This window comes from Globicephala melas, chromosome 20, assembly GCF_963455315.2.
Source record: "Globicephala melas chromosome 20, mGloMel1.2, whole genome shotgun sequence".
NCBI lineage: Eukaryota > Metazoa > Chordata > Mammalia > Artiodactyla > Delphinidae > Globicephala > Globicephala melas.
The window spans coordinates 1,587,883-1,606,786 of NC_083333.1; the positions used below are offsets into that span (position 1 = coordinate 1,587,883).

At 44.8% G+C, this 18,904-nt stretch overlaps 1 protein-coding gene across 1 annotated transcript in view; it reads left to right on the top strand.

The window, feature by feature from the left end:
* Nucleotides 1-18,904, top strand: part of ASIC2 (acid sensing ion channel subunit 2) — a 1,015,869-nt gene that overhangs the window by 380,678 nt on the left and 616,287 nt on the right. The window lies entirely within an intron of this gene.

An 18,904-nucleotide genomic window follows, 5' to 3' on the forward strand; every position in this document is an offset into this window, starting at 1 on the left:
AAATTAGGTTATAAAAGACTGAATTCCATCTTGCTCGCTCTTTCTTGCCCTCTCACTTGCTCTGTCTGATAAATCCGATTGCCATGTCATAAGCTGCTTATGACGAGGCCCTCGTGACAAGGAACTGAGGAAGGTTCCAGCTAATGCAGAACTGAATCCTGTCAATGGCCGCATGGGCAAACTTGGAAGTAGCTTCCCCCCAATTTGAGCCTTGTGATGACGGCAGCCCCTGCACCTTGAAAGACCCAGAGGCAGAGGACCCAGGAAACCATGCCTGGATCCTTCACCCCCAGAAACTATGGAATAATAAACTCTGAGTTTGTTGTCGTAAGCCACCGAGTCTTGGGGTAATTTGTTACGCAGCAATGATGGATAACTCACAGATGCGAAGAGTAGATCAAGGCAGGTGCTGGGGAACAAAAATCTAAGAGCCTGAGCTGGGGCCCCTTGTAGTTCAGTGAGTGCTGTTTGCTGGGGGGGAGGATGGTGGCAGAGTTCCTAGGGAGTTGGGCATCCATCCATCCTCTACATCATGGTCACATTCCTGTGCCAGCACGGAAGGCGGCCACTCGGAACTAAGAGTTAAGGGGTCGTCGTCGGAAGACCATGTGCTTTGATGGAACTCCCCTGAAGGGAGACGAGGGATTATATCCTTACAAACTGTTTCAGACAGACTCAGGAACTTTCCCCAAAAGTCATCCTTTATTTACTGCTGGGACTTCCCTTCTGCATCCAGTGTTGCATTGAAGGAGGTATAGAGAAAAGGGGGAAGTGACTGGATTAAGAGTCAAGAGTCCTTGCTTCTGAAATTGGCTGTCACTCACCACCCTAGGGACCTTGGGGTTTTTAGAAAGGTTGGAGGTTAATTTCCTCATTCTGAAGTTGAAACAAAGAGGAGGTTCTTACCAAAGATCACAGGGTGACCAGAGCTGGGGAAGACAAAAGCGAGCATCCCTGTTCCCTTCTGTTCCCCCTGCCACCCTTAGACCCAGTATGGAGGAGGGGTAGGTTCCTGATGCTGGGGCAGGTGGTTATAACTCTGGTCATTGCATCGAGGTTGGTGGGGGGAGGATGTGGGTTGGAAACTTGTGGGTCTCTGAAGAGCCCTGGGAGAGAGAGAGAGGGACATTCAGGCAGGCATAGCAACCTACCACAGACCAACATGGGTGACTCGTTTGCCAGATGGTCCTGAAGAATGAACGGCAGGCTCCTGGGTGTCATGCTCTTTCTGAGAGCCCAGGCTGGGCTGCCAGTGCTGCAAGGGCACACATGCCCCACTGAGCCTTTAAATTGTGGGCTTCCCTGGTGGTGCAGTGGTTGAGAGTCCGCCTGCCGATGCGGGGGACGCGGGTTCGTGCCCCGGTCCGGGAGGATCCCACATGCCGCGGAGCGGCTGGACCCGTGAGCCATGGCCGCTGAGCCTGCGTGTCCGGAGCCTGTGCTCCGTAATGGGAGAGGCCACAGCAGTGAGAGGCCCGCGTACCGCGAAGAGCAAAAAAAAAAAAATTGTGTTACCAAAAGTCAGTGGTGCTCCCATAATTTAAACCAGCACTGTGCCTATCGAACTACTACTTTTTAACAAAACGGCATCATTTCATTTATAATCCAAGGCCCATAGCTTTCAACGAATTTGGAGGACAATTTGGTGATCCAGGAGATAGCCTTATGACATGATCGCTTTGCTAGAAGGACCCAATTGTACAAATAGAATTTCCTCAGGCATCCCTACCAGTGTGCTTGGATATGTCATCACCTTTCTCCTGACTTCCTTTCCATGTTTATAAAATTGGGAGTTTGTTTATATATTCTCTAAAGCCCTTTTCAGCACTCACATTTAATCATTCCTTATAAAGTAATCAGAAGGACTAGACAAGAAGTAGAAGCAAGTGAGCATTCGTGGGGCTCATCCTCCAAAACCCAGGCATTGCCTCCTCTGGGAAGCCTCCACGACCTTACCAGATTGCAGGCCTGAGTGAAGTGCTCCTCTGGACACAGCCAGCCACACATCCACCAGCCGTAACTTACATGGTGACGGTTGATTTACGGATCTGTTTCCTCCACTGTCTGGTCAGCCCTTGAGCCAGAGACTGGCTTGTGTCTTATTCTTCCTTGTATGCCCAAGACCTAACAGAGAGCCTGGCACATAATAGATGTCCAGTAACTATTCATTGAATTAATGAGTGGCTAGATGTATGAATGAACAAATGGCTTCTCTGCCCATGGTGGGAATCCTCTTTATTGAGGACACAGCCTGGGAAGCTGTGTCTCTCTTGACACGTGGCTTGCTGATGACAGTGGCGTGATATGGTGAGAGAAGGGTATTAAATGGTAAGAAAGTCCGATCTCAGGATCCACGCAGACCCATGGGGTTGGGTGAAAGCTCGTCTTCTTTCTGCTCTAACAATCTATGAAGCTTGGAGGCAGCGATAATTAGTTCATGGCACATGTGGAGACAGATGTTAGGGAAGTGGGACAAGGATAACAAGGTCAATACAAAAAGAAAGAAGGGGATATGAATACTGCAGAGATGGACTGGGTAGCCCCATAAAGTTCTGAGCATTTATGTAACTAGAAATCCCTAAACAGAAGATCAAACTCAAACATAAAGAAATAGATGATGAGAAGATTAAGAGGTTTGTCCAAGGGCACAAAATGAGTGGACTGAATTTATTCTATCTCTTTGCATATTAAGGACTTTACCCAATCAAAGGGGGAATCTTTGATTCGAAGCCATTGTTTACACCAGGAACTGACACATGAACACAACCAAGGGTAGGTAGGGCTGACAATTGGTGGTGGTGATGGTGGTGGTGGTAGATAGTCTCTGATACTGCCTCAGAGTAGGATATATCAGATTAGTAAATATGGGGGTGTGGAAGCAAAGGTACTCATCTGTTAAGTCCCAGGGTGTGATAGAAAGAGCTGATTTGGATTTGAATTGCAGCTCTATCACTTACTAGCTGTGCACCCTTGCCTGGATGTATGAAGCCTCACCTCTCTCAACCTCAGTTTCTTTATCCACGCAGTGGAAAAAAGTAACACCTATCATTCAGAATTGTTGTAAAGATGTAAAAAGATGTGTTTATGGAAGCACTTAGCAAATGCATGGGGTCTAGGTTCTGCTTATAGGTCTGGAGCAATCAGGTGAGATGCCTCGGCCACAGAAATTGCTGCAAGCTAGGAAATTTTAAAGGAGGTTTAAAGGGGAGGGGATGGTTGGTGCAAAATGGCAGTGAGGGAGGGCGCTGCATGGCAGATGAGGCTTTCTCTGCTCCACATCCAATAGGGAATAGAAGTAGTAACCACCCACCTGCAGTTGGAAAGAAGTTTTGGGGGCCACCAATGCAGACGAGGAGATTTTGACTTCAGAACTAGGAGAGAAGTGGAAGGGAGGAGATTAGTTTCTTATAAAATGTGGATGATAGAATTCAGGTGTTTTCCTCTGCTCTAACCCAAGACCCCACTAATAGGAGTGTTGAAAATGAAGACAAAGACTGGGAAAGGAAAAAAGAAAACGGAGAAGCATCAGGAGAACTTTGAATGCTAGAAAACAGATGGATAAGTAAAATTTAACTTTGCATAGCAGAGAAAGCTGAAATAAAATGCCCACAAGGTTCTGGGATGGGTAATCAAGAAGTCAACTGATTTTTCTTCTAGAACCCTGTAAATACTCTGGACTTAGTCATAGATGTCATTAAAAGTGAAGGTAAGTTTGGGGCTGCAAAGTAAAAGATTGACTGAAACTCTGTAAAAGGAATTGAGACTCTGCCTAGAGTCCTGACTCTACCCTAGACAATCAGACAACTCTCCCTCACCTGGCAAGCAGGAGCCTGGAGGTTTTCTCTTTGGAGAAGTGGTGTACCAGAGGACGTTAGAACTCAAGAATACCATGCACAGCTTGGGTAGAGTGGGAGGTGCAGGTTGTTTGTACTGAAAACTGGGAATTAGAGAATAGAAAACCTCTAGTCTTTATAATAGAGAATTGTAAGATAGACAAGCTGACCTGCAAGAGAGACGAGTCTTATAGATATTGAGGTTGAGGTTCTCCTAGCAAAAGGCCTTGACACCTGCAGAAGCATCCTAATGGGAACCCACCATCGGATAAGAACAGTCTATGCACACAAAGCTAACCATCTCTGCAATGCCTCACTTTCCAATGTGAAAGGATACCAGACACTTGAAACATTTGTGTAAAGCCTTTAAATGAAAAATATACAAACAGAATAAAGGAACTTGAAGAAAACAAAAACAATGCAGGAGCAGACAGCAGGGTACTATGCAGGGAGGTACTTTAGTGTATATCTCCAAAGAGATAAGAAACAATGTTGATGCTTTTAAAAAATATCTTTTAAAATAACAAATAAGTTTTTTCTTGAAAATTAAAGGAGCCAAAATACAAAGTTTGATAGAATGAACAAATATATATATTTGAAAAAAACTCCAGTCAGTGGAATAAAAAGACAAAGTGATGGAAAGTAGTAGGGAACAGACAACACCTTATAAAATTAGTCCAGAAGGTTCAAAGTCTGCGAAAATTTCCAAAAAATGAAGAAATTGGATAAAACTATCCAAAAACTAGTAAGAGAAATTTTTCCGTAGTTGAAGCATTTCCAGATTTAAAGGACTTACCTTATGCTCAGCATGATGAATAAATTCACTATAAATTTTCAGAGTAATGGGGGTAAAATGAAAATTGTAAAAACTCCCAGAGCAGAAAATAAGATCACATGTACAATATTAGAAATGAGGTTTGCATTAAAATTACCAACAGTGATATCAGAAGCCAAATAAGATATTCCCTACTGCAGGGAAATGCCTTCAAAACTCTTAGGGAAGGGGCTCCCCTGGTGGCGCAGTGGTTGAGACTCCGCCTGCCAATGCAGGGGACACGGGTTCGTGTCCCGGTCCGGGAAGATCCCACATGCCGCGGAGCGGCTGGGCCCGTGAGCCATGGCCGCTGAGCGTGCGCATCCGGAGCCTGTGCTCCACGACGGGAGAGGCCACAGCAGTGAGAGGCCCGCGTACCGCAAAAAAAAAAAAAAAAAAAAAAAAAAAAAAAAAAAAAAACTCTTAGGGAAAATGATTCTTCTAGATTGTTATACATAGGCAAGATAAAGGTATGCAATAGAATTTTCATGACACGCACCCTTTCTCCAGAAGCTAATAGAATATTGACTGCTCATTTTGAATAAGGCACAAGGAGGAAAGAGAAAGAGAATCCAGGAAGCCAGGTCTCCGACAGGAAACAAGGAAAAGAATTTCACAGATGACAGTAGAGATGCAGATCTAGAAGGCAACCAATTCTGAATGATCAGGAAGATGGGGAGATCTCAACAGGGTGCTTCCAAGGTGGGGGATGGAGGACAAAAATCACAGATTATCTCATGTGTTGGAATATATTGAGAAAGATTTTCTGTTTCTGGCAGAGTTTGGGGGTGCACGTATAGTGATATGTATATAAATGGAGTGGGCAAGTCAAAACTTGAAGCAATCATTAACTGAATCATTAACAACAAAATGTTGTTCAAGAAGGGAAATGTAAACTTAGTACACGCCACATAGAATATTTATGAATACAATTTATATCAATGTAAATAATAAATATATGGCTATAGATTTAGCCAAAAGTTATATAATAATTATTTTGGAAGTTGACAGCATGATGAAGACAAGCGTGTGTACATGTATGCATGTGTGTATACATGCATATGTTTAGGAGGTATAAAATTTTTAAATCCCTTTTAAAAAAATACAAAGTCAACAGACAACACAGTAAGTCCCCTACATAAGAACAAGTTCTGTTCCGAGAGCATGTTCGTAAGTCCAATTTGTTTGTAAGTCCAACAAAGTTAGCCTAGGTACCCAACTAACACAATTGGCTATTGAGGTACTGTGCTGTTATAGGTTTATAACACTTTTCACACAACTAATACATAAAAAACAAACACAAAAAATAAAGAAAACATTTTTAATCTTACAGTACAGTACCTTGAAAAGTACAGTAGTACCAGCTACATCACCGCTGCTTTTACGCTTGCTTCCGGACATCCTGGGCTTGAAATAAAGATACTGTACTACTGTACTCTATATAGTACTGTACAGTAAAGTACACAATAGCTCCACCTGTAGAGGGTGCACGCACGTGACAATGTACGCCAGACCCGTGAACTGACTTACGTGATTGGACATTCGAATGCACGTACGCATCTTTGAAAGTTCGAAACTTGAACGTTCGTATGTAGGGAACTTACTGTATATAAAAAAATATATATTCACCCTGGTTGGAAATATGGGGGAAATTTTCAGAAGAATTTGCTATGAAATTTTAAATATTTGCCTCTAGGTAGGAAAACTTGGGGTTTTGAAGGGGTGGAGGACTGCTCTTTTCTTTTTTTTCTTTTTTTTTTTGCGGTACGCGGGCCTCTAACTGTTGTGGCCTCTCCCATTGCGGAGCACAGGCTCCGGACGCGCAGGCTCAGCGGCCATGGCTCACGGGCCCAGCCGCTCTGCGGCATGTGGGATCTTCCCGGACCGGGGCACGAACCCGTGTCCCCTGCATTGGCAGGCGGACTCTCAACCACTGCGCCACCAGGGAAGCCCTACTCCAGTCTTTAAAACCAACATCTGTCTCTGTTCTACCTTCACATAGCCTCCTCTCAGTGTGTAAAATCTCCCTCTGCTTCCCTCGTGTAAGGATACATGTGGGACTTGCCTGGTGGTCCAGCGGTTAAGACTCCTCGCTTCCACTGCAGGGGACCCGGGTTCGATCCCTGGTCGGGGTAAGATCCCACATGCTGCATGGCGTGGCCAAAAAAAAAAAGAAGGGTACATGTGACTGTATTTAGGGCCTGCCTGGAACATTACCTAACCTTAACCCTAACCCTAAACCTAATTCAGGATAATCTCTTTAAAACAAGATCCTTAACTTACATTTACTTAATCACCCTTTTCCCAAATAAGGTAATGTTCACAGGTTTTGGAGATTAGGATGTGGATATATTTGGTGGTGGGGGGCATTAGCCTAACACAAACATTTTAAAACATTTTTTTTAGTATATTTATATATGATACATACATACACATTGTACATACGTAAGAGAATATGTCCTTTTTTTTAACTGTGGTTATCACTGGAACATTACAGCCGACTTTCAGTTCTACATCATGTATCTCTATAGCAGTTGTTGAATAATAAACATATATCACTCCTGTAAAATGTTAATACGTGAGAAAAAAAATAGGGAGAAGATTTCATGCTTTGGCTGATATACATTTGAAACCGACTAGTTCCAAGTCTTCCGTTTCAAATATAAACACCAGGCAAGTCTCCAATTAAATGACACCAACATTCATGTTGTCTCCTGGAAGACATTTGTGTGTTGCAAACATGCAACTACCAGAAGCCAAGAGCTCAGGGGGCTGGAGAGCAGTTTCGTGGGGTTTCGAAGAAACAAGGAGTGGTTTTAAACCCAATCTGGGGAGCCATTTTTTCTCAAACGTACAGCATATCTGCTTTTTACCTTATGGTTTTTCTCTGTTTCTCTCAGATTCCAGGATATGACTGTACTCTATAAACTAGCTGAAAGGGGCCTTAAAGGCCAGCGGGTCCAACGCCAACATGCTGCAGCTTAGGGAACCCAGAGAGGACCAGAGGGGTGCAGTAATGATTCCCAAGGCAGCTGAGGCTCCTGACCCCTGATGTCTGGAGCATTCTATGCTGCTCTTTAGTCCACGAACCTCTGCCCCTCACTTCTCTATAATTTGGGAATTCCTGGCAGCAGTAATGTCCAGGAAGCAGGGAAAATAGGGTGACTTGGACTCAGGGAAAATAGAAAATGAATTGGAGAGTTGGTGGTATTAAACCTGGTTCTGAATGAGGTATCAGGTGTTGTCAAAGGAAAACTCTGAGCCGGAGGGACAGAGTCATGTGTTAAAGGTCAGTGCATAGGAGCATTGGCCCGGTCCTCCTCCCCATGGGTGGAGGGGACGAGAGGCGGGCATCCTGACCAACAGGTGCACGCCAAGTCTAGGAACAGAACGTGGGAGCTTACAGCAGTGGAGGGGCAGGGGCAGGCTCAAGGTCCCAGTTCCTCTCTCCTGAATGTATCTTCCCCTGCTTGAAGCCTTCCCAAGAGTCTCCATTTCAGTTCATTAAAATCTGACATTTTGCCCCAATATAAATCTGGCTCCCACCTCTCCAGCTTCAACTCTTAGTACTTTATCTCCTTGCTCACTCCGCTCTAGACACCCTGGCATTCTTTCCATCCCTCAAGCACACCAAGGTCATTCTTATTGCAGGGACTCTGAACTTGGCTTTTCCTTCTGCCTGGAACATTCTTTTCCCAGGTCCTTTTCATTCCTGGCTCCTTTCTGTTCTTTCATTTCTCCTCTTAAAGTAACCAACCCAGAGTGGCTGTCCCAGGCCACTCGATCACAGTTGATCCCTTCTTTCTCTTGGTCGCAGTCCACAAACCTGTTTATTTTCTTCATGGCTCTTACCACCATCTGTTATTATTTGGTTAGTTTCTCTGTCCTACAAGACTGTAATCTCCATGAGAGCAGGAACCTTATTCTCCAAGTTCCTAGAACATTGCCTGGCATATAGTAAGTGCTCAGTAAATATTTGTTCAATGACTCAATCACTGAGTCTCCTAGATTTATTTCCAGAGCAGGCAACGTGTGACACTTGTACAGCTAACCATAGCCACTGAGTTGCTGAATCGATGTGGTGGTTGGAATGTCTCTAACAAGCAGATCTCAGTCACCAAGAAATTTTGTGTATGTGTCCCAACTACCCAATTCCCAGCCCCATTGGATCTTTGGTATTTCTGGACTGTCCTATAGGTTATTTGCTCACAGGGATCTCTCCAATTCCTCCCTCAGGACAAGGACTCTCTCTCCTTTGGACAGAGTTACAGAGGATTGGTGTATGTTGGCTCTTAAATGGCTGAAGGGGCCCCTCTGGCTCTGCTCCCTTGATGGGTCACCCAGATTTCAAGTTCCAGTGGACTACCCTTGGTTGGGAATTTCTTAGAAATGCAGATTTTTAAAATCCTGTCTCCTTTCACAAGAAACCTCCTCCTGCCTTGGAACTTTGTTTCTCTGTGTGTTTTATGGTTAAATCAGTGCCCTACCATCCCCTCCCTGGAGGTGAAAGGAGGCTGGGTACCTGTATACCCCAGACATATGCTAGGTGCTTTACCAACAGGGAATTACTTGATCCACACAACAGTTGCAAAAGGTGGACCTCACCATTTTACAGACAAGGAAACTGAGGTAGTTGCTCAAGTTATTAAAGCTAGTATATTTCAGAGTCAAGGCATAAACTCACACCTTCCTGATCCCTAAACCAGAACACTTTCCATGATGCCATGTCGGAGTGAAATGGGAGGAAGGAGCCGCTGCCTTCCAGAGTGAGCCCTGTCATTCTTCACACCAGCGGGGACACCCTGCCCAGCTGGCCCTGCTGAGCTCAACCCCACCAGCTCCACCGTCTGCAGATCTCCAGCTGTCACTTAGACAAATTGGCCCCTGGGCCAGGAGCATTGGCCGCGAATACACCCATCCTAAGACAATCCTTACACTCACTCAGGTTGATGTGGGCATGCAGGCTGGGCTATTCCTAGTGAGGGAACATGGATGCAAGATGGCTAATTGCCATCTTAATCCAAAGGCTTTCTAGCCAGTTAAGTGACTTGCAGATACCTCACTCTGACAATCCTTCATGATCAAGTTGTCCAAGTGTATCATCCAGGCTAGTGTTGCCAAGAATATGTCAGCATCGAGTGATGGCTGACCCTGACCGGGAGGGAGTCTGTACTGTATCAGGGTGCTCAAACTCCACACTGAACTCATTTCTAACCAAGATAGACCCTGGGACCAGCTGTCTGCAGAGTTCAGCCTGTAGTTTGGGAGACAGAGCCAGACCTTCTTCCTTTTTCTTGTAGAGGAGTGAAATGGGCTGAGCACTGTGACAAAAGGAAAGACTTTGTTTTTCATCTTTGCATCGTGTCAAAGACAATTATTTCCTTATTTATTTAGTTAGCTGTTTAGTTGTTAATTTACTGGCTGCCGTCAGGTGGACTGTAAACAGTATGATCCAAGGCTTGGCCAGTCACATGCTTTGTGCAGAATTTAAATATTGAGCAGAGAGACAAGAGACAGACTGGAGTTCCATTCCACTCCAGCCTGGGGAGTCCTTACACTCCACTTCTCCGGGTACCCCCGGCTCTCCATCGGATGAATCACAAGTTCTTCACAGTCTCTGATACGTTGTGATATTATCAGAAGAAAAGTGTTCTAAAGCCAGAACAGACTGGCTGTTTTGAGAACTGGACATGCAAACGATAGTTCCACACTATGACATCAGTGAGTTTATTCCTCTCTCTCTGGCCTTTGCTTTTAAAAGTTATTATTATGGAGTAATTAACTTTAAAGCAATTGTTAGAATGCTCCCAGCATTCTACTCTTCACCTCACTTAGCCCTATAAACTCCAATGTGCTGGGGTGAGGTTAACACACAAAGGAAAGGACATCAGAACTATTTACTAACACTGTTCCAAGCTAAACTCCCATGTGTTTTTTTTTTTCCTTTTCCATTATGGTTAATTACAGAATACTGAATATAGTTCCCTGTGTTATACAGTAGGACCTGGTTGTTTATCTGTTTTATATATAATATTGTATATATGTCAATCCCAAACTCCTAATGTATCCCTCCCCTACTCCCTTTCCTTTTTGGTAACCATAAGTTTGTTTTTTATGTCTGTGAGTCTGTTTCTGTTTTGTAAATAAGTTCACTTGTGTGATATTTTAGATTCCACGTATAAGTGATATCATATGGTATTTGTCTGACTTACTTCACTTAGTATGATAATCTCTAGGTCCATCCATGTTGCTGCGAATGGCATTATTTCATTCTTTTTTATGGCTGAGTAATATTCCATTGTATATATGAGCCACATCTTCTTTATCCATTCCTCTGTTGATGGACATTTAGGTGGCTTCCGTGTCTTGGCTATTGTACATAGTGCTGCTATGAACATTGGGGTGCACGTATCTTTTCAAATTGGAGTAAAACTCACATATGTTAACGCCTTTGTGTTTACGAAGGAAGATGACTTGCAACCTCGAGTCTTTGCCAAAGCAAGATTTGATCAAGTGTAAAGGTGAACTGAAGTCATTTTCAGATGTACAAGGGCTCAAATCCTTCACGTGCATTCTTTCTTAGAAAGCACTCATGTGCTGGAGCGGGTAATCCAAGAACAAACAGGGCATGGAGTTCAGGGAAAGGGGAATTCAATAGGCAGAAGTTGGCAGAAGCAGTTCCCAAGGAAATGGTGAACAGAAGTCCTAGGATGTGAACTGGGCAGCATTCTTGACCCGAGTAAGAATATAGAATATTCCAGAAATGAGGTCTCCAGTTAGTTTAAATTCTGCTACTACTAATCAATAGACAATAGGTTTATCATCGGAAAAATGAATTTAAGAAAGTCAAGGAAAAAAAAAAAGTCAAAGAAATATCGGGATAAAATCAGGTCCCTATATCAAAAATTAAGCATTTTTAAAGTATTTATTTGTTTATTTATTTGAAGTATAATTGATGTACAATATTATATGTTATAGGTGTACAGTATAGTGATTCAAAATTTTTAAAGGTTATACTCCATTTATAATTATAAAATATTGGCTATATTTCCTGTGTTGTACAATATATTCTTGAAGCTTATTTTATACAAAACACTTTGTTATATTCACTAGTTTCTTTTTTAGATTCCACATATAAGTGATATCATACAGTATTTGTCTTTGTCTGACTTTTTTCACTTAGCATAATGCCTTCTAAGTCCATCCATGTTGCTGCAAATGTCAAAGTTTCATTCTTTTTTATTACTGAGTACTATTCCATTGTGTGTGTGTGTGTGTGTGTGTGGGGCGACATCTTCTTTATCCATCCATCTGTTGATGGGCACTTAGGTTGCTTCCATATCTTGGCAATTGTAAATAGTGCTGCTATGAACTAAATTGTTTTCTGAAGGCAGTTATTAACCCAAGAAAAGCAAGATTGTATGAGAAAGGAAATAAATCACAATAAAATTTTCTGGTTAGCAACGAACAGTATTTATTTAGCTCTAATAATGTAAATACTGTGTTGATTTAGTACAAAATTGAAATAAAATGATATTGGGGAACAGGAGAAGGGTAGAGGGAGTGAGTTATGGGTATGAGTAAAATACTTCTCGCCCACAATGGGAAGTTCATATCTAATTAGGAGAATCCAGAAAGATCTATATAAGCATATGCTTTAAAAATATGGAGGTAAATCCAGAAAAAGCAGCTAGAAGTGTTGAAATAGGTTGCTAATGGGGTAGTGTAGCTGAGCAGTGAGAGGAGACTATGCAGGCAGCTGACGTATTTATTATAAGCCTTTTAGTTGTTGTTTTTTAATGTATGCATGTATTACTGCGAAAAAATTGCTTTTTTAGAAAGTCATGAAATAATGTAAAGAATATACCTATTTTTATGAAGCTTTAGTTCTTGATGAGGTGAGTTCTCAGAAGTCTGGCAAGCCGAGCTATACAGAAGGACCCACTTCCTGAGGCTTCCCAAGAATAGCGTTTTCACTGGACAATTAAGCAGATGAAAAGTTTTGCTTGTTTCTGCCTCAGATGTATTTTACATAAACACACACACACACACAAAATATAACAGATAAAGTTAAAGAGAAATGCCCCCCAATTTCAGTCTATAAACTTCATCCCCCAAAGCAATTAGGATTATAAATTTAAAGTCCTTCTTTCTGGTTGATGCATTTTTAAATATATTTTTTTTACTACACACACACACATCCTTCAAAACACGTTCATTTACTTCTCATGTTTTGAAATGTTCACATAAATGCTACCATAATGCATGCTTCATTCTGCCACTTGCTTTATTCATTCGATATGTTGAGCCCCATCCGTGTCGATGTGTGGAGCTAGTTAATTCATTTTATTCCATCATATGACTACACCAGAATTTCTTTTCCTTCCATCTTTTTCAGGCTTACAAACAATATGGCAGTGGATCTCCTTATACAAGCTTCCTGCTAAACATGAACACAAGTTTCTCCAGGGCATGTACCTCGAACGGAATGGCTGGGTCGCAGGGTCCCCAGCACATCTTCCGCTTTACTAGCTCACTGGGTCAGCATTGTTTTTAAACGCAGTTACACAGCTGCAGACTCAGGCTTCTGGGTGACTGGCTTGTGGAGACTGGGCCCCACCTGGGGGTGGAGGCCACATCCAAACTACCATCTATGTCACTGTCACAACAGTGCTAGAGTCCCTGTCCTCAGAGATGCCACTTTAGGACCAGAGCAGAGGCGTGTTTACTCACATCCTTTCTCACAAGCTGTTATCTGGCATTTAAAGCGCTGCTGAGGTTCTTTTCCCTTTTACACATATGAGGGGAAAGTGCTACTTAGCATTCTACTGAGAAGATGGAGTGAGGCTGAACGTGTAATAGAGACAAGGACTGGGTAGGACACGGGTGAACACAGTCTTCTATTTATCCATTAGATCAATATTTATTAAGAATGTGTCAGACATGGAACTAGACTCTGGAGTGGAAAATACCGTAAGAAAGGGACGGTTCCCTTCTGGCTGGGCACGGGACATATGATTTGGGAAGCCTCCTCCACCTACATTCCAAAGAAATGGCCCCTGGACTTGGGCAACCAGGTCCATTCTAAACCGTTGTATTAATGGGGAACATGCCTCGCCTCTCAGCCTTGAAAGCTGTCTCAGCTGGTTGGACCAGAGATGGTCACCTGACTCAAGGAGCACTAATCCTAACACCACTTAATACGTATGATTCACACTCTGCGTCTAGAAGATGGGTGGCACCAGTCATATTTGCTTAGGGTGCTCTAGAATCCATCCTCAAACAGGCTTAAATGGTAAAGAAGGTTTTCTTGTGCCAGGCAGCCCTGTGGTAGAGCAGGTTGTGTGTGTGATTCAGGTTCAGTGTCATGCCCCCGTAATTCACGATGTCCACATTGTCGTGACCAGCTCTCCTTGTGATCAGATGAGGGACACCAGTAGGAACGGAAAGTAGAGTGCTGCCTGGTCTACAGCTTCTGGGAACCATGGGCTAAATAGTGGTCCCATTAGTCTGATTGGACCTGCTGAAGTCATGTGCCCACTCCGGACCAATAGCATTCAGCAGGGGAGTGTCGTGCCTGGGTTGGTGAAGCCTGGGTTCTGAACCCATTAGTAGAAAAGGGATGGGATAACTATTCCTAGTTTATACCAGTGACAGTCTGCTCTTGGATGTGGAGATCAGTCAGCTCCCCACAAGTTACATGAGCTCCATTACGGAGGAGGAAGAGAGCAAAGGATACTGAGTAGGAAACCAACAATGCCCACTTCTGTAATAACCATATTTTACAGTCGTTGCCAATTTATAAGAATCAAGTACCAGGCTTGGTTCACTCCATAGCTGTTAGTTCCCTTCTCCCCACTTTTAAACCCAGCTGCCACAGTCAGTAATCAAGGGAAAAGACAAACAAGCAAATGGAAATATAGATTTTACATTCATTTGTGTTTCTGTTTAAGCAGAGGGTCTCAGCCAGCATCCTTCTTAGGCACCAAGGAGAAACGGCTTTTCTTTGCACTCTGAGATCGCTCTCTCCAGTACAAATTTTCTTGCACGGGAAGTCAGGCCCGTCTTGATGATGAGTGAGGGCAGGCAGATGTTGCAGCCTCACTGCCTTTATATCTTCTCCACACAGATGGGGACAGCTGTGCACATCAAGTACCAACCACCACAGCATCCCAAACTTCGTTAAGGTCACTTACTGCCCTTCCAACTGCCATAGCTACTCATGTACTTCCCGCAGAGACACCTGGGAAAGTAGAGGTCATTCAAAGGGACTTCTAGCTAAGAAGTGGGGATGATGCCCTCCTAGCAATTTGGGGCGAGGTGGGGGGATGATTCACATAGCAGAATGATGTACACATGTGGAATACTGTCACATAAATGTCTTCAGATCTGGACATCGCCTCTGGTGGTGGTGTAGGAGGATGAAAGAATCGAGCTATCCATTCAAAGTTATCCTATCTAAAAACATGTTATCATATAAATAACTATGGACAATTCGACAGTGGCTGTTGTTCCCTGCTGACGCATGCAGCCTGGATGAGACAGGTGGTGGCTTCAATGCCATTTCTAGGACTTGGCTCTGAGGCCAACCTATAATCTCTCACTAAATTAACTACCTCACAGGTGAGTGGGTGTCATAATACTATTAAGATGACCTTCATTCCACTGGAAGCGATTTTTTTGTTGTTGTTGTTACACGGGCCTCTCACTGTTGTGGCCTCTCCCGTTGCGGAGCACAGGCTCCGACGCGCAGGCTCAGCGGCCATGGTTCACGGGCCTAGCCGCTCCACGGCATGCAGGATCTTCCCAGACTGGGGCACGAACCCGCGTCCCCTGCATCGGCTGGCAGACTCAACCACTGCGCCACCAGGGAAGCCCGGAAGTGATTTTTTAAGTAAATTATTTACAAACCTCAGCATTTTTCCTGTGAGTAGTAAAATTTGTCTTGCAGTACACCTCACAATCGATTTAATTAATTTAAATCTTTAATTTAAACACATACAGATGCACAAAGCCAACAAGAAGTCCCAGAGCCAGAACACAGCTCAGCTGGACAAGATGAAACCATTTGAACTAATAGGCCAGCAGGCTGCCTCACCTTTGATAAAGGTGGTTTGCAGGATTTTCCAATTAACACTCACACCTCCACCAACAGACACGCAGTTCTCTCTCTCTGCACCTGTCAGGAGCTGCGTAGGCTATAAATTGAACCCAAATCATAAGGAAGTGCATTGGACGGGGTGCTGAGGAAAATGCTATGATTAGTCTCCTCCGGACCTTCTCAGGTTGCTGTAATGGTTTTGGACCTCAAATACTAGGGACTGTCTTTCATGAAGCAGAAAAATTACAGGTAATTGCTTTTGGGAAGAGCCAAATAGCGGCTGACTTCTCCTCTGACCAGATTTATTTTAATTCTCAATAAACAGAATAATCGTGTCCTTTGCTCTGCTTTCTAAGTTATTAGGGAGGCTTGGGCTGTGACCGTCCCTGGGTACAGGACCTGCAACCAAATGCAATGCGGTAAACTACATCCAATGGATAATTATCCTCTGTTCTTGTTCGGCTGCATAGGAAACGGCCCATAAACTATCTGGATTCTGCTTTTGGTACCTGCCACCCAAGGCCGTGTAGGAGGGGAAAAGCGCAGCGCAGAGAGAGCCGAGGGGGCTCGGGTCACAAGAGGAAGGACAGGTTTCTCTAAGTGCCCCTGTCCTCCACAGTACTGAGGGCTGCCATCTATTGTGGCCGGGAGAGGGAGGGACCCAACCTTCCCAAGTACAGGAGTCAGTTCTTGCAAGAATCTGTCCCAGTGCATGAGGATCATGCCGGTAGCACCTCATGGTGGCTTTGCCATGTCTGTTCCTCCTCTCATAATTTTCCCTACAGCTAAACCCTGCCTCTCTCTTAGAGGGTGACCCAGCTCCCACCTGCACCTCTCCCTCCAGGCACCAACTCCCTAGGCCTCTGCTACAGCTGCCTAGCACCGACCCACCCCTCTGCTTAGGGACTGGGGAAAGTGAAGAAAGAACTCAGATTAGGCACCTACTAGATGCCTGGTACAGCACCAAGCGTTTTCAGTTCTATCCCGCTCACTCTTCACAATAACCCTATGAAGAAGGTACTCCTCTTGTCCTTGCTGTATATGAGGCCCAGAGAGGTTAAGCAACTCACCTGAGGACACACAGTAAGTGTGAGAACCAAGCTTTAAACCTGGATCTATGTGACCCCCTAATCCTGCACATCTTCCCCTCAGTAGTTCATGCAAGTCTCAGATAAACTGCGTTTAGGTTTCTTCTCCCAACTCCTGCCCTTCGCTGGCCCAACTCTCCAGACATGACTCCAGTCCTTCCCCCCAGTCTGATTATGGCCTGAGGCTCTGGCTACCCAGACCTAATCCACTGTTGGGAACTGACCTTAGGTCTGCTTTCAAGATCACCTCAGTTCTTCTTCCTGTCCAGGCATTGCGGACCCTGACTCTCCTGCCTGACTTCACCTTTGCTCACTCCTCCAGCCCCAGGGAGTACCATTGTAGGATCCTCTGTTGGCAGCCATGATCTCATAAACCCAGTCTCGCCCAGTCCAACCCAGCCCAGCCCAGGATTTAGGTCTCCTCCTTCTGAGGTGGGGACCAGATTAACAAGGTAGTCATGTGAGAAGATAGCCTTGACCCAGCCTCGTCCAGGAGACTAACTACCAAGCATCCTAAGGAAGTCCCATGGCTCCCAGCACGCCAACCTCCCCGATGGAGACTGGCACTCATTCAGTTGAGGACAGGCACACCCACACAGCCTCCTGATTGCCTGGTCCTTCTTTGACTTAGCCACGGGAGGGAGATGGGCACCCATCGTATCAGACACTGTGACCCTTTGACAGCTGTTGAGAATCTTGTTTGAGTGCTGTCTCTATGCCTCAGTCTACTTCCCTGACCAGTGGGGCTATGCCACCCATGACCTCTGCTGTCTGGAAGCTTGAGAGGGTCAGCTAAGGGACAAAGGACTAGAAAGGGCATAGTAAAAATCCAAGGGGCTGATAACCTCACTTCAGATGGATAAAATGACCAAGCCCTCCGGCCTTCCTCCTCCTAGAATTCAAGCCCTATCAGGCTGGTTAGGCTCCCTCCTTGTTTTCTAAGATACAGTTGGCACTTTGGGGACATGGACTTTGCATTTCACAGCGAGTCACCCCTGATCAGAAACATAATCCTCCGTCATTCCTTATCAAGGGTGAGCTGTCAGAGTAATTTAGAGCTCAGGGCAAGAGAAATGCATTGGAGGCGGGTCACCAGAGCACATGATGGGGAAGTCTGGCGATTCTGGTGAGGCTACAGGTAGGCAGCTGGTGATGGATGGAGGAGCGGGCGGTGGGCTGGAGGAAGCCATTCATCTTCATGCACAGGGTGCACGCATGGTATGGGAGGGGGTTGTGGTGGATCGGAAGCTCTCTTGGGACGAAGCCAGGAGTGAAGGATTGGTTTCCATCTATCTAGACAGTGGCAAATGCCATCTTGTGCCTTAGGGAGAGGGAGAAATCTTGACCTCCACGTGCGTGTGTGTCACGTCTCACCCGTCAAAGACTGTGACCCCCCTGGAGGAAGCAGAGGTGAGAACAAGTCTGTGGTCAAGCAGCTGGTAGATTTTCTTGCCTTCAGAGCTTACCTGGATGCTGGGGCGAAGGCTCGAGGGGACAGACAACCTGCGGGGCTGCCGTTCCTTGCTTCGGCGTGACAGCTCCCCTTGTACTGTTTCACGCCCTCAGCTTCCACGGAATATCTGGCTGCACAACCGGATCCCGCTGTTTCCTATTTTTCCAACTTGGTGCAGGGTACGATGGTATTCCCATGAGACGTTGGTGTCCCTGACTTGGACCGATTTGTTCTTCTTCTGAAATCTGATCGTGGACAGCTTTTCAACAATTAAACATAAAAGACATAAATATCATTTCCTCAGTTTTAAGGGTTTTTTTTCCCCCCCTGAAGCCATTGGGGCCTGCTGCTTCTTGTCAAAACTAGAATCTCAAAAAGATAATGACCAATTGAGCAGGCCCTTATACATTGATTATATTCATTTTGGCTTTACCATATCAGTGTTTCACAGGGTTCTGCACAGAGGAACCAGCATTTCTAGCTGCTCTGCTTCCTGAATGCTGAGAAAAGTTGTTTCTTGCTGCCTTTGAGAAGCTAGCTCTAAAGTGTGCCACTGTGGAGGGGAGCCCCCAGAGGGGCAGGGCTAAAGAGGGGAGCTGGACTCCAGACAGCCAT